This window comes from Puma concolor, chromosome E4 (genome assembly GCF_028749965.1).
Source record: "Puma concolor isolate L17-30 chromosome E4, mPumCon1.1.hap2, whole genome shotgun sequence".
Lineage (NCBI taxonomy): Eukaryota > Metazoa > Chordata > Mammalia > Carnivora > Felidae > Puma > Puma concolor.
Genome location: NC_141683.1, coordinates 36,927,730 through 36,942,521, shown reverse-complemented (window position 1 = coordinate 36,942,521; position 14,792 = coordinate 36,927,730). Strand labels below are relative to the sequence as shown.

Here is a 14,792-nt window from a genome sequence, read left to right as displayed (position 1 = left end):
TAAATCTTCCTTTTTGATGCCTCCCCTAAGCAGTTATTTTGCTATCCATGCTGCCCACCAAGACTTTGGAGACTTTTTCATATTTTTACCAAATACTTCCTTACACTTCTCAACATTTTTGAAACTAGCATCTCAAATGTCCCCAATAGAAGCATCCTAAGTAGAGACTATAGTGAAGTAGGTTTATGAAATCCACGCCCACCCATGCTGGTCCCTGTGCAGGGCCTTGTTACAACACAAGGGCATCCACTGGGCCAACCTAAGGGTGTTGCTCCCCACAGCTATTAACTTCTTCTGTTCTGCCTTTTTGGCCTCAGAGATCCTGCACCCATGTATCTAACAAGAAAAGGTCATTTGATTCACATGTGCTTGAGAATTTTATTAGACATCCAAGTAGAGAGATCCAAGAGGTAGTCAGAGATGCACAGAGATGTGTGCATATCTGCGCTTCCAGGGAGAGATCCAAGATGCCAGGAGGCCCAAGCACATCTGTGAGTGGTCAGCATATGAATAAGACAGAATTACATCACCTAGTGTAAATACAGAGAAGGGGTCTGAGAACTGAGCCCTCAGGCCCTGCAAATTTAAGAGGCTGGGGGTGGGGGTCGCTGTTGAGGAAGAACAAGCAAGGTGACTGAGAAGGAGCAGCCACTGGAGAAGGAGGAAAGCTGATACTTTCTTCCATTTACTGACTGATCCTTCTCAGGAAAGGTAGGTTTACAAAGAGGATGAAAAAAAAAGAGACTAAGACTGTGGATACTGGATTTAGATGGACTGGATTCAAATCTCAGTCATATATTAAGTACTAAATGAGTTTACACTTTATATGTGTCACTGGGTCCAGTATATCACCAGGAGGGTATCTGCTTGTTGAGTAATCATTGTGACCACTGCACTCTGGGAATATACTGAGTGCCAAGGCAATTCATGTGAAAGAATCAAACAAAAGCCCTAGCTTCAGGGAGCTCACAGTCCAGAGGGAAGGGGCAGCCCTCAAAGTCATTCTCCATGACATCACGACATGATCAAGTCTTTAATGAAACTATGAGCCATGCACTGGGAGAGCAGAAAAGGGGAATGATTAATCCAGCCTGTGATGGCCTGACTTAAAGGTGATGCATTTTTTTATCATTTGTCTTTTACATGTCAAGTTGCCCGAGAAAATCTTGACTCTTCTACCGCCAGTCCATCTATGTGACAATTTATGAGAATTTTTTTTTCTTTTGGAAAGAAGAAGCATAGATTGTGGGCACAGATTGTGATCCTACTTTTTGACAAATGAAGAATTACCATCTCGAATGAAATTGAATCCATAATTGCCTATTAGTCCAAATCAACAGCAGCTGCTGTTATGTTTTCCCACATTTGACTGTTACCCCAGTGTAGCACTCACATCACAGGCTAAACCGGGGAGCCTATCACATCTGGTGTGGTAGGCTTCAGTGATCTCAATCTTTTTCCTTGGCTGATGATTTACTTTCCATTTGGGGGGGCAGATGGTTTCTTCAAATAGGGAAGCCCCAATAAACATTAGCCTTTCTCAGATTTAACAGCCATACATTTCTCATGAACAAGATTTCTAGCATCTTTGTGTGCTTTTTATTACTCTTTGCTTTCTTCTCTATGCATTCATTCTGGTTAAAACTGAAAGCTTTAGACCTAAAATTTGTAACTGAAGATGTCCTTCCATGGATTTATTGTAAAGTCTTGCAGTGAAAAGTCCACCAGGGCAGATTGCAGAGCTGTTTGCAGCTCAGTGGTGAGCACAGTGGACTCTTCTACCCTTCTTCTGCAAACTTGTAGGTCCTCCAGTTCTGCCTGAAGACAGGGCTGGAGTTTGAGAGCCAGATGAATGTTTGGATCACTGCATCCTCCAATCCTAACGTAACTGTAACAGCAATCCTTCTGGTGGTAGCGTGGATGATGGTGAATGTATTTGGGATAAGACAGATTCCATTGGAAAGGGAAAGGAAGGTAGCATGGGTAAGGGTTGAGCATTGGTAGCTGAGATCCAAGGAGGAATTTTTTTCAACCGCCCAGGAATATACCCTGAAATCACTCTTTGCTCTTCAGAAAACAAAAAGACCTTGAAAATCATTAAAAGAAAAGAAAGAGAACTGTATTCTTGATTGTAAAATGAAGGATACTCTACCCTTTTCTTTTAGGAAAGATAGATTTGTTTCTTAAGTATATTACTTGAAGAGCAGTCATTCTTCAAAGTTGTTCCTGTGCTTCAGCCTTTACCTAAAAGAAGGAATTTCTTTTAATATAGGAATCCCAGTGATGCTGAGGACAACGGACTGAATGTTTGTATCCCCCCAAAATTCATATGTTGAAATCCTAACCCCCAAGGTAATAGTATTTGGAGGTAGGGCCTCTGGGAAATGATTAGTTCATAAACGTGGAGCTCTCATGATGGAATTTGTGCCCTTATAAAAGGGACTCCAGAGAGCTCCCTCATCCTTTCCACCATGTGAGGACAAAGCGAAAAGATGGCCAAGAAGAACCAGGAAGCCGGCTGTCATCAAACTCCGTATCTGCCAGTGCCATGATCTTGGACATCCCAGTCTCAGAACTGTGAGAAAAAGATTTCTGTTTATGGTATTCTGTTATAACAGCTCAAACAGACTGAGACATCAAGCTTCTACACACGTACGTTAGCGGGAAGTGCAGTCTTCCCCCTGATTTGGCCAAATCTCTCAACAGTGCAAACACAGCCCAAAGGGTCAGTCCTGGTTACACTGATGTTAAGCGGTCACTGCTGAAGCCTAGCTGTGTTCCAGGGGGCAAGAGCAGACATTCTTCCTGCCTTCCCCTTCCCTGACCTTGGCTGCCCCAATTTGTTACAGTCAACCTTAGGCATGCCATGCCAGAGTTAGCTAGCTCCCAATGGTGTAGCCCTTCAGCAGATAGCCACTTCCCCAGGGACTCCCGCAGTGTCAAGCTGGATGGGTTGGAAGGAGGCTCCAGCATCAGCCTCATGTTGTTCGCAGAGTCAGATCTCCCCTCTGATGGGCTCTAGGCCCTTGGACACCAGTCCCGATTCTCCCCTGTCATGGTGAACACCATTTCAGCAGCCTAATCGCAACTGTCTGTCATTGAGCCCCTGTCAAGATACCCTAAGTTCATCTGACATGTTCTGCTGACTCTGAATCTCAAAGAGACTAGATCAATAATAATGAGCTGTTGTTGTTGTTGAGCATTATTTACTCTCTAAGTACAAGTTCCTATTAAATTAAATGGAATGAAACAGGAAGGGTGAGGAGGAGTTGGCTCTGCCGTCCCAGATGAGTATATGCGTGTGTGTGTGTGTGTGCATGTGTGTGTGCGTGCATGCGTGTGTACACGTGTACTGTGGGGAAAGGAGCTGGTTATAATGACCAGGCCCTGAGGGCATATTCTTCTGGAGTCCAGGATTCTTCTTTGTTCTGATTTCCTAAGGAGCCTAGGGTAAGGCCGATACAAAGGTATTGAAGACAGATTTTGGGTGATGGGGAAATTTTATAACATCTCACTAATTTGCCATCATCAGTCTACAGTCTAAAATTCTTGAACTTACAGACAGTTTGGGCAGTTGGGCAGTTTGCACTGCCAACAGTAACCATATCGGACGTTTCTGTAAGTTTTGACACTCACATAACAGGTCAGAGACGAGTCATACGTTGGTATGCCAGGAAACCCAAAAGCTGTTTAGAGCCCTGGGAATCCAGAGAGAGACAGAGATGTTTCTTTGGCCTAGCACAGACAGATTCATTTGGCACAATTAGTAATGCTGAGCACCTCCTCTATGCTAAACCTTTAGAGAAGGAAATGCTGTGGCTCCTTCTGTGGAAGAGATGATCGCCTCCCTGGGGACAGCAGGAGGATGCAATCCTAGAAACAGTTAAGACCACAGACTCTGTTCAGGGCCTCTGGGCCTGGGCTTTAGCTGCCCTGGCTACCATTGTGTGACCAGCTACCTCTGCAGGGAAATGCTTACGTGTCCTCCCACATAGTCACTCTGCACAGTGGCAACTGATTCTTCGAATCAGGGAAGAGTTTGCTCCCAGTCGTCAGGGCATTTGGGTTGAGAGAGGCAGCTGACATCCCTTCTGTCTGGTCCAGGACTCGGGTAGAAATAGTAGCTTTCAGCTTTATCATTCACCGAGTGTTTTCAACCCAGGAAGGTAGGCACAGACGTGTCCCAGGAGAGGGTGGCTACTGTGCCCAGAAAGGTGGATCCCTTGTCATGGTGATGAATCATCTGAAAAGGTAAAAGCAAAACAAAACCAGAAACAAAAACCAAGTCTAAGTCAAGGTGGGTGGTACTGGGGACCAGGGCTGGCAGGGACATCTACCCTAGTGCTGGATTAGAAGAGGTTGGCCTTCTCCTGGGAGAGCGAGGTAGGTATTTCTTACAAGAAGTGAGGTCCCCCAGTTTTCCACAGGGCTATGGGAAAAATTGCTTGTAATTATGTTAATTACAACAACAGAGCCCTTCACTTCTCAGGAGGGCTTTTCATCTTCAAAGGGGCTCCAGGATGGAGCATTAATACTTGACATGAAAGTCTTTGGAGTTTCAGAACTGAAGGCAGAGGGGCCCTAGCTATGTGGGGGCTGGGGCATGGGTGCTGTCTTGGAATGCCAATGCCCAAGGAATTCTCTTGCTGTAAGGTGGGGATCAGGTTAAAGCAGGGATGCATGCCAGAAACTGGCCCTCATCTCACTGAAATTGGAGGGGTAGAGGGACTGAAGTGTCACCTCACTCCCCTATACTGGGACTCCCCGTTAAATTTGAATTTCAGATAAACACTAAAAGCACAAATGCACTACACAATTTGCTTATACACGCCCACACACAGCAAGTGCCATCAGAGGCTGGGCTTCCTACCTGATAGACTCCTACCAGAGAGGTCAGCAAATCCGGGCGTGTTCCCCCCAGGGCCATAGGGAACAAGGGCTCCTCAGACCTGCCCAGACCCAGCCTCTTTCCCACCCCCGTGTGGGAATGCCAGAAAGTCCTCCTTTCAGCTCTGTCAGGGCTAGAACTCAGGGCTGGGCTGCTGGGTCCAGTCCAGCCTCCCCAACTCCTTTATTTACCTTGGATTTGGGATGAAACAGCCTCAGGAGTGGAATGTCTAAAGCGTCCCCTCCCCGCTTCTCTCCCATCTTTCCTTCTCTGCACCCTGACCTCCACCCCACCACTCTGTAGTTTGAGCGAGACATCTGTGGCCGCCCACCCCCAACTCCCAAAACTGCTGGAATCACAATTCTCCCGTGACAAAACCAGAGCAAGATGGTCACTGGGCTGAGATGAGCTTCCAGCCTCGGCAGTGGAATCCAGGCTGCCAGGACGGGTCTGGGCCTGAACTAGAAATGCCGGAGGGTTCCTGGGCTGGGCGGGAAGGGGAGACAAGCTGGCACTTGCCACAGCACAGAATAGTAACTGGGAGGTGGCAGTGCCTGCTCTGAAACAGAGCGAAACTCTCAGGGCCTCCAGACACAGGCACACTGGTTCCCAGGCCCCTAAAGCTCCAGAGCTGGCCCCCGGGCTCAGTCAGTTAGGGTCAAGGGCAGAGCATGTTGCCTTCTTCACGCCCCCAGGACAGAGAGATGGTCACACACATTTACATCCTGGGATATTACTTCGGGCCCGTGGGCACGATTAACATTCCAAAGCTTCGGTTCCCCCTCATGACCTAATGGAAAGGGCACGAAGTCAGTCAGATAGGGCGGGTCAGCTTCCCACTCACCATTTACCAGCTGAGTGACCTCGGGTAAGACTCTCTTAACAAATTTTTAAAAATGCCCCCGATGTACTTGAAACTAAAGCCATTTAAGGAAAATGGTGGTGGGCAAGATGAACCTGGCCGATTGGCTGGCAGTGCTGTATAGAAGGCAGGGCACTGAGCTGCAGCTGTTCCTTCCAAGTACAAGATGCTGGGAAGATTCCAGAAAAACTAATATTGGTAAATCACTCTTAGAATCGTATTGAGGAAGAACAACTTTCCCCTCTGGATTAAACATTTACCCCTCTGGGTAAAACATGCTAGTGTTTCTTTCCCTCCTCATCCTTTCTTAATGAATTAAAAGTACATGAATATATGAAGAGTATGACACACTCAGTTCATGGGCATCATTCAAATCATAACCTGCACTTCCAGAAGTATGTTGAGCCCTGCACAATAAATGTTTGTTGATTGACTAACTAACCTGTCTGATTAGATGAAAGGGCAGAAGCAAGGATTGATTTCATGTCAACTGAGTAGATCTTCTTAGAAATCCTGCCTCTTATTTTAGAAGCTTCAAAGATTAGTGTTTTATTTCCCCAAATCCCCACTCACTGGCTCTACTATTTTGTTACCTCCTTCCATTTCTATTTATGCAGCAGTGATGCCCGGCTCTGCAGATAATGTTTTATAACTAGTGAACTAGAACAGCAAGAGCGTTGAAGCTACTTGGCTATGCTAAGGGATTTGTCAGCCAGGCACCTGGCCAGGGAAGGCCTGGTGGGTCCTTCCTTGGATTTGAAAGGCCAGGGAGAGAAGCTGCTACTGTTAGCAGCCCAACGTTATGCAGATGTCACTGTGCTGGGGAGGGACAGGTGGTGTGTGGGCTGCCTCGTCTCTAATTCCTAGGTCTGAACAAAATAGGGGAAAAAACAGTCCCAACAGAGTGGGATCGGAAGTATCCCAGGGGAGTTAAAACCAGGTAGCGCCATACATGAGACTTTGGTAACAAGTGGGAACAGCCCTGGGATAGGGGGTGGTGTAAGGGACAGACGAAGAACTGTTTCTACTCTTAATTGATCTCTCCTATGAGTCATTTTATCTCATTTGAAGTTCAGAGATTTGCTCCTGAGCCAGAGTATGGCCACTTCCCGTGTGATCTATTATCCTCGATGAGCCTCAGTTTCCTAAAGTGTAAGGGGGAATACTAATACCTAACCCCTACGTATGCACGGAATAAATATGTATTGAACACTTACTGTGTGCCAGGCCCTGTGCCAAGTTCTCCGCTGAGAACACAGTGGAAACAAGACAAAGTCCCTATCTTCCTGGAACTCATTTATACTCCAGGGCAGAACCCCCCCAAATAGCAGCTCCCATGGAGTGTTTTATATGGCTCATGTAATTAAATTTGTTTCTTTTTTTTTTTTTAATTTTTTTTCAACGTTTATTTATTTTTGGGGGGACAGAGAGAGACAGAGCATGAACGGGGGAGGGGCAGAGAGAGAGGGAGACACAGAATCAGAAACAGGCTCCAGGCTCTGAGCCATCAGCCCAGAGCCTGACGCGGGGCTCGAACTCCCGGACCGCGAGATCGTGACCTGGCTGAAGTCGGACGCTTAACCGACTGCGCCACCCAGGCGCCCCTAAATTTGTTTCTTTAAACGTGTTGCAAACGTATACAAAGTTTTACATAAAGTCTAGATTTCCCAGTGGCAAGGCTGGGCCTGTCTTTCTGCATGGCAACTATCAGCCAGAGCTTAGTGTCTGCTTCCCTTAAAAGGAAAGCATTTTCTCCAGGTAGCCACATTCTGCACATTTCCAGGCACTCTTATCTTGCTCAAACTTAAAGAATATTTTTATTTGTTTGTTTAGTTAAAACCTTTCTAGGGGCACCTGGGTGGTGCAGTCGGTTAAGCATCCGACTTCAGCCAGGTCACATCTCGCGGTCCGTGAGTTCGAGCCCCGCGTCGGGCTCTGGGCTGATGGCTCAGAGCCTGGAGCCTGTTTCCGATTCTGTGTCTCCCTCTCTCTCTGCCCCTCCCCCGTTCATGCTCTGTCTCTCTCTGTCCCAAAAATAAATAAAAAAAACGTTGAAAAAAAAAATTAAAAAAAAAAAAAACCTTTCCATCCTCCCTGACTATAAAGAGGTGAAAGCCTGGCTCTTGGATATGACATTCAAGGCCTCTTAGGTCTGTTTCCTGCCTGATTCGTCCCTACAAATACTAAAGCTCCAGCAAATTGAAACCTCCTGACCTTCCCACATGGTACCTCTGACCATTTGCAATGTTATTTTCTCTGCCCAAATGTTTTTTGCTTCTATTTTTCAATCCAGAAAATTGATACTGACCTGTCAGGGTCATTTTAAACATAACTCTCCCCATTTGTTCAAACTTTCTGTGAGGAAGTACCCAGAGAGTCACATGGCATGGAGACCCTCAAAGATAGGAATGGCCCATTTGAGACCTGAGGGACAGCACTTGTTTTACATCTTACAGTTGGGCCCAGGGACCTTCCAAGTTGGTGACAAGTTGTAAAAAGCCTCAGCTTTCCCAATAAATAGGAACAAAATATAAACATGGAATGAAATAATGTCTGTGAGTGACATCTGATAATATTTCAAAAACCACATTTGACTGGGGTTATTGATGCTTAGTAAGTAACAGCAATTGTTCCTGTTGTCGTATTGATATTCCAAGTGGTGGTAATTTCATCGAGAATGGTAGGCCAGCAGCTGTAATGTGTGCTCTGGGAAGAGTCTATGAGGGCTGTAGAGTTGTGAAATGGTTAAGAGATGTGGTTGGAAAAGCAGGCTAGGGTGAGAGAGGGGCCTTCCAATTAGACTCCCTGCTTGGCCTTTTTCTCCATTCTTCCTATCTTAAACACAGCAGCCAGAGCGATGCTGCAAAACAAGTCACACCTTGTTGCGCTTACTCTAAAGCCCCTAGTGGCTCCCTATCTGCCTTAGAGTAAAAGCTAAAGTCATTACCTCTCACACTTTGTATCCCAACACTTTCCCCTCACTCCTTGCTCTGTTCCAGGCACTGAACCTCATTCTGACCTCCCTGACCCTCCTTTAATGAGCAAGTACGTGCTTACCTCAGGATCTTTTCATTTGATCGCCCCTCTTTCAGGAACCATCTTCCCTCTGCTATCTAATCTACACAGCTCCATCCAACACTTTCTTAGATCTCTACTCAAATGTCATCTTCTCCCTAGTTAGTCTATCTAAAATTTTACTTCTTCCCTGCCCCCTCCCCTCCCTAACCTCGGTTGCCTTATTGTTCTCCTTGGAACTTATTACCAACCAATGTGCTTTACTTGCTTCACTTATTTATCTTGGTTATTTTCTGTCTCTCCCCACTGGAATCTAAGTACTATGAGAGCAGAAGTTCTTATGTGTCCTGCTCACTGCTGTATCCCCCAGAACCTAGAACAGAACCCGGCACATAGTAGATACACAATAAACATGTGTTGGATGAGTGAATAGTGCTTTGATTCAATAAACCTTGGAAAGTCACAGAATGTTTTTGAGCAGGAAAGTGAATGGGGTCAGAGCTCACAAAGGGCTGCAGGATAGATTAGAATGGGGCTGGAAGCTGGAGGATAGGAGGTAGTTACAATAGCAGAAGGACTCATAAGTGAAAGTTTAAACAGAGGGCTTCAGTACCAATAGAAGATGACAATAGGAGGTGGTAAGTTTCATGAGGGCAGGGAATTTGTCTGGCATATAGTAGGTGTTCAGTAAATATTTACTGAATGATGAATGAGGGAATGATGCTTGTGTTTTTCATGTGGGATGGCCTCAGGCCTCTGGTCTGGGTCTGTGTGAGGAAAGACCTGAACCTTCTTTGCTCTTGACTCTGGGGTTCTCCTGGCCAGGAGTTGCATGAGATCAACACTTAACTCTTACTTCGGTATGTACATCTTCCCTTCCTCCCTTCCTGCTAACCCCCCATGGCATGCAGTCACCTTTTAGGCCTCAGCTTAACTCAGACAAATTGGGGTTCAGGCTGTGGGAATTGAGGTGGGGTTCAGGCGGCAGGTTTCTACAGGCAGTGACCAGGTCGAATGAGCTTTTTGAATGCTATCAACCAAAGCCTTAGGTGACGTGGATAAATTAGTGTGGAAATTAGTGTGCCAGTCCAGAGCCCCTCAAGAGCATGGAAATCCCTGTGGACATCATCCATACCTTTTCTGCAAAACCACAAGTTATTGGATAGGAGGCTGATCTAGGTTGAGGCTGGGTATGTGGACTGTGTTAAGAGAAAGTTCCCACACGGGGGGGGGGGGGTTGGAGAGGGTGGAGGGGTGTGAGGTGGGGCTGTTGCTTGGTTAAAGAACCTCTCATTTATACCCTCCCTGGTCTGCCCTTCTCCTCAAAGGAATTATTCACTAGGCTCTGAGATCCACATTGGACCTTGCCCCTAATCCAATCAACAGAAATGAAGGGCTTCATATCCTCCCTGCCCCAAGAATAAACATATAGTAACTCGCTTCTGAATTTTCCAGGTTTCTATTAAGTGAATGTCTGGTGCCCAGAACTGCACCAGATCCTCGCCTAAAGATGGTGGAGAAAAATAACATTTGCATAGACTTATTCTTGTTTTATTTATTTAATTTGATCTTCTTGTCAATCCTGTGAAGTAGTATCCTCATGTAAGAGATGAATAAACTGAGGTCCAGCTCGTTCATACAAGTAGAAGTTGAGAGAAGGGAAATTTGAGACAAGTTTTGATTCATCCCAAACATAGGTTGTTTTTCTGAGGACATCAGTGCTGTCTCTAGAATTTGACCACAGAACTAGGAATTGTTTGGACGAGAAGGTGCTTGTGGAATTTGCTCAGGTCCTTCCCACAAAGAGGTTCAGGCTCAGACAGCAACAGCCACAAGCCAAAAGAATGGTCTGAATGCCAAAGAAAGGTCTGATAGTCCGGTCCCCTGACTCCCACGTGCTTTTTCTTTTGTCTTTAAAAATATGTGATGATAATATCATTCTTAAATATTATGTTTATCTGCCTTAAAAATCAAATAATACTGAAAGCTTTATAACCAAAATATTGGCCCTCCCCACTCCTTATTTTTGTTGAGAGAATATTTCATCTCCTAATATTTTTGTTGAAATCTCTCATACCTTCTTATCCTACCCCTCCCCAATGCTTTTTGTCCTCTTCTTAACCTTGTGGTTGTACCAGAATGGTGGGGGGTGGGGTGGGGAGGGAAAACAGATAAAACACATTTGGTCAATCAGTCTTATTGAACAGAAGTCCAATTTCTTACCACATTGCCCTCCCCCCCACCCATAGGATTCTGTATCCCCAGATAACTCATTTTGCTGAAGTCAACACATGTCCAGTGCTCAGGTAGCTTAGCCTTGAGCCTGACACTGGTAGGAACTCCTGGCTCATGAGAGTTCCTGTCTGGTCTGTGCCTTGCTGCCCTCAAGTCCCCTTGCTGCCCTCTGTCCCCTTGCTGCTGAGGCCAGAGATTGATTTACATGAGAAAACAGAGTAGATAACCACAGTGATGATCCCTCCCATCCACACTTGACCAAGTTCAGAAAGCGTTCATGCCCACAGTCTCATTTTACAACAGCATAACATCATGGGATATGTTGTTCAGTACTGCCCATGAAGTCAAAATTGGGACACTGCTCTGTCCTGACAGGGCAGGGTATTTAAAATCAGGACTGTGATGGGGCACCTGGGTGGTTCAGTCTGTTAAGCATACAACTTCAGCTTAGATCATGATCTCCCAGTTTGTGGGTTTGTGAATTTGAGCCCCCTGTGGGGCTCTGCTCTGACAGCTCAGAGCCTGAAGCCCGCTTCAGATTCTATGTCTCCCTCTCTCTCTCTGCCCCTTGCCTCCTCTTATGTGTTCTCCATCTCTCTCTCTCTCTCAAAAATAAATAAATAAGCTTAAAATAAAATAAAATAAGATCAGGACTGTGAATCTTCACATTCATGGCAGTTTCTTATTTGGCTCTTATGTCTGCAGGGCCAGTGGAACCTTCTTTTGCCGGGGGTGGGGGGGGGCCCGGGGAGGGGTGGAAGTGGAGTCTCTGACTGACACTGGAGGGGAGGAAGAATGATGGGAGGACCTCAGGGAGAGAGCTTACTTCCAAGTGATTTACTGGACCTTGTTTTTCCTCCTCTTCCCACATAGATCCAAATTTGGAATAAAGAAAACTATTCCTTTGAGGACACTTACCAGCACTTGGCTTAGTTCAAGGATAAAAAGAGAGTCAGAAACTAATAATTCTGAACACTTTAGTGGGGAATTCACCTAAAATCTCAAACTGAAATCTGTTTGATTGCCTGGGCTAGAAAGTGAGATTCATTTATAAATTATTTTTGCTGCAGCTTCCACTACAGAAATCTCAATAAGCCTCGAATTTGGATCACATTCTGGGACCCTCTATACAGGGTAAGGAGACAGAGGAAGGGGCAACAATTCAGGCTACAGTTTAGGCAATGTGTTAGGTTCATCTGTAGCCCCAGTACCTTGAAACACTTGGATGGAGCCAGAGATAAATCAGGGTAGGACTTGGGCTACAAAATGCCTTCCAGAAGGCTGGATGGGGTCTGAATTCCTCTGAGAGAGACCAGAATTGTATTGTTCAGTTTGATGTCCTCACCCCCTCTTCAACAGACCCGCTGACAAGTAACCCAGCCTATTGCTGTTACTGAATCCAGGGACACTAAATTCTCCACTGTCCTGAACCACTGGGAGCAGTCCCAGTTGCTACCCACCCTGCTCAGCGGAGAAGAGTGGGATTTGGGTCACATGGCTTTATTGTCATATGTTTGGTATTGTTGAGGTTAAAGCCTCTGGGTGGTGAAAGAGTCCTCACCAAGTAAGAGCTGCCTGGGAGCAGGAGAGAGGAATTCCCAGATTCCCTATAGCTATAAATCAATGCCTCTGTGTTGAAACATACATCTCACAGCCTGAAACTCAGACTCACAAATGAGTCAGCAATGCCTTACTTGAGCAGGGATGGAGGGCAAAGCAATGGAAACATCACAGGCCCAAGCCACACTGGGGATGTCTGAATCTTAGGAGTGATCTTTTGAGAACATAGAACTGATTCCTCCAGAGCCTTTGGGTTTTCTTATTCCCCAGACCAAGCAAGTGAGGTGTATCTCAAGCAAAGAAGACTTCAGGGTGGCCTATTGCCAGGTCTCATCATTCAAAGGACCCAGAAGTTCCTCTTGATCTCTACCTTAATTCCTCCTGCTTTATCCCCTTTCATTGATTCCTCAGTAGAGGGACACGAGAGTTGGGACTTTGTTTGCCATAGTATCAACAGTGCATAGATACATGCATAATTAAAAAATAATAAATTAACAACCAGTGCAGCATCAGTCAGTATAGATTCTGGTTGGGATGCTGAGCAGGGTCCAAGTGGAAGGGACCCTGGGCTTGGGTTCTAGTCTTGACTTTGTGTGTGATTTGCTACATGATCTAGAGCAAATCACTTGACCTCCTTGGACCTCAGTTTTCTCACCTATAAAAAGGGGGAATTTGTACTAGAAGTTGTAAACTCGTATGCCTACAGGGTCAGACAATTAACGTAAATGAGTGAATCCGGTAGGGTGGGGTTGTCCTGATTTTAACATGTGGATTCCATCTAAATGAGCAGCTGTTGTCGGATGGAACTGCTGAGCCAGGCTGTCTAGAGCCTGTCTTCAAGAGATGCTGAAAACCTAGATGTTTATGTGAAATCTCCTGGTGTTTAAGATACCGTGTGGGTCAAACAAACAAACATCTCTAAGCCAGTAATAGCCCTAGACCAGAGGATTTGATGGTCCCTCCCAGCTTGAATTTTCTGATTCTAAAGTATGTGTCTTCTAAAGAAAATCTTTAAGAAATCACTTTAGTTATAGGGATTTCTGCTAGTGCATAAGTGAATGCCTGTATGTGGGCTCATACTTGTATGGTGTTGGGCTTTTGGCTCCCCTCAAATGATGCTCTCCTGGTGGTCTTTCCCCTCATCCCTCACACACACCTGCAGTGGACTGTTTGCTTGGTCTCAAGAGCCAAGCCCTGGGCCACATGGGAGATGCTGCTTGTCCAGTGAGCTCATCAGCAGTAAAGAGCAGGCTGTGCTGATGAGATAGTCCTTCCCCTCATGAAGGGAAGAGTGGCCACCAGCAGCGGCTGAGCCAGAGGCTGGCTGAGTCAGGCTTGGGGACTTGCTACCCTCCCAGCCTTCGCTGGATATGTCCCCAAGCATTGGGAATCAAGTTCCCATGATTACCAATCCGGAGCTCTCCAACACACCGGTATTAGTCTGATAGGGCCACTGGAACTAAGTACCATAGACTGGGTAGCTTAATTAACAGAAATGTCTTGTTTCACAGTTCTGTAGGCTGGAAGCCCAAAATCAAGGCATCCATAAGGTTGGATGCTTCCCAGGGCTCTGAGGGAAGGGTCTGTTCCAGGCCTTTCTCCTTGGCTTGGAGATGGCTGTCTTCTCCCTGTGTCTCTTCACATCATCTTCTCCCTCTGTGTCCAAATTTCCCTTTTCTATAAGGACACAGGTCAAATATGATTAGAGCCCACCCTAATGACCTCATTTTAACTTGATTACCTTTGTAACGACTCTATGTCCAAGTAAGGTCCCATTCTGAGGTACTGGAGGCTGTAGGACTTCAGCATCCGAATTGAAGGGGTGAGGGGACATAAATCAACCATAATATCACTCCTTTATGGTCTCTCTCTTGTTGCTTTAAACTTCAAAACCTAAGTACCCATAAGCATGTCCCTTCTTACCTGTGACAGCTCCATGCTTCAGGGTCTCATGTACTGGTACACAGCTCACTGTAAGCATGTACTCTGTAAGGACTGGGGTTCATTGTAGTGGGACAGGAGAGTGAACTCTCATCAAACATCTGATAGGGGACATACAGGCCTTGAGTTTCAAGTAATAACAGAAGGTGTCACCTTATTCTGTGAGGCACTGTCTATGTGCTTTTTATCTTTATACCAAAATTTCAAGTATTTATACATCACTCAATAAGTACCAAAATACTGTTCCAAATACTTTATATGAAGCAATTTATTGAACCCCCACAGCACTCA

The 14,792-nt window shown here is 45.7% G+C and overlaps 1 protein-coding gene across 1 annotated transcript in view; it reads left to right on the top strand.

The window, feature by feature from the left end:
• IRF6 (interferon regulatory factor 6) overlaps window positions 1-14,792 on the top strand; it is a 38,759-nt gene that overhangs the window by 6,016 nt on the left and 17,951 nt on the right. The window lies entirely within an intron of this gene.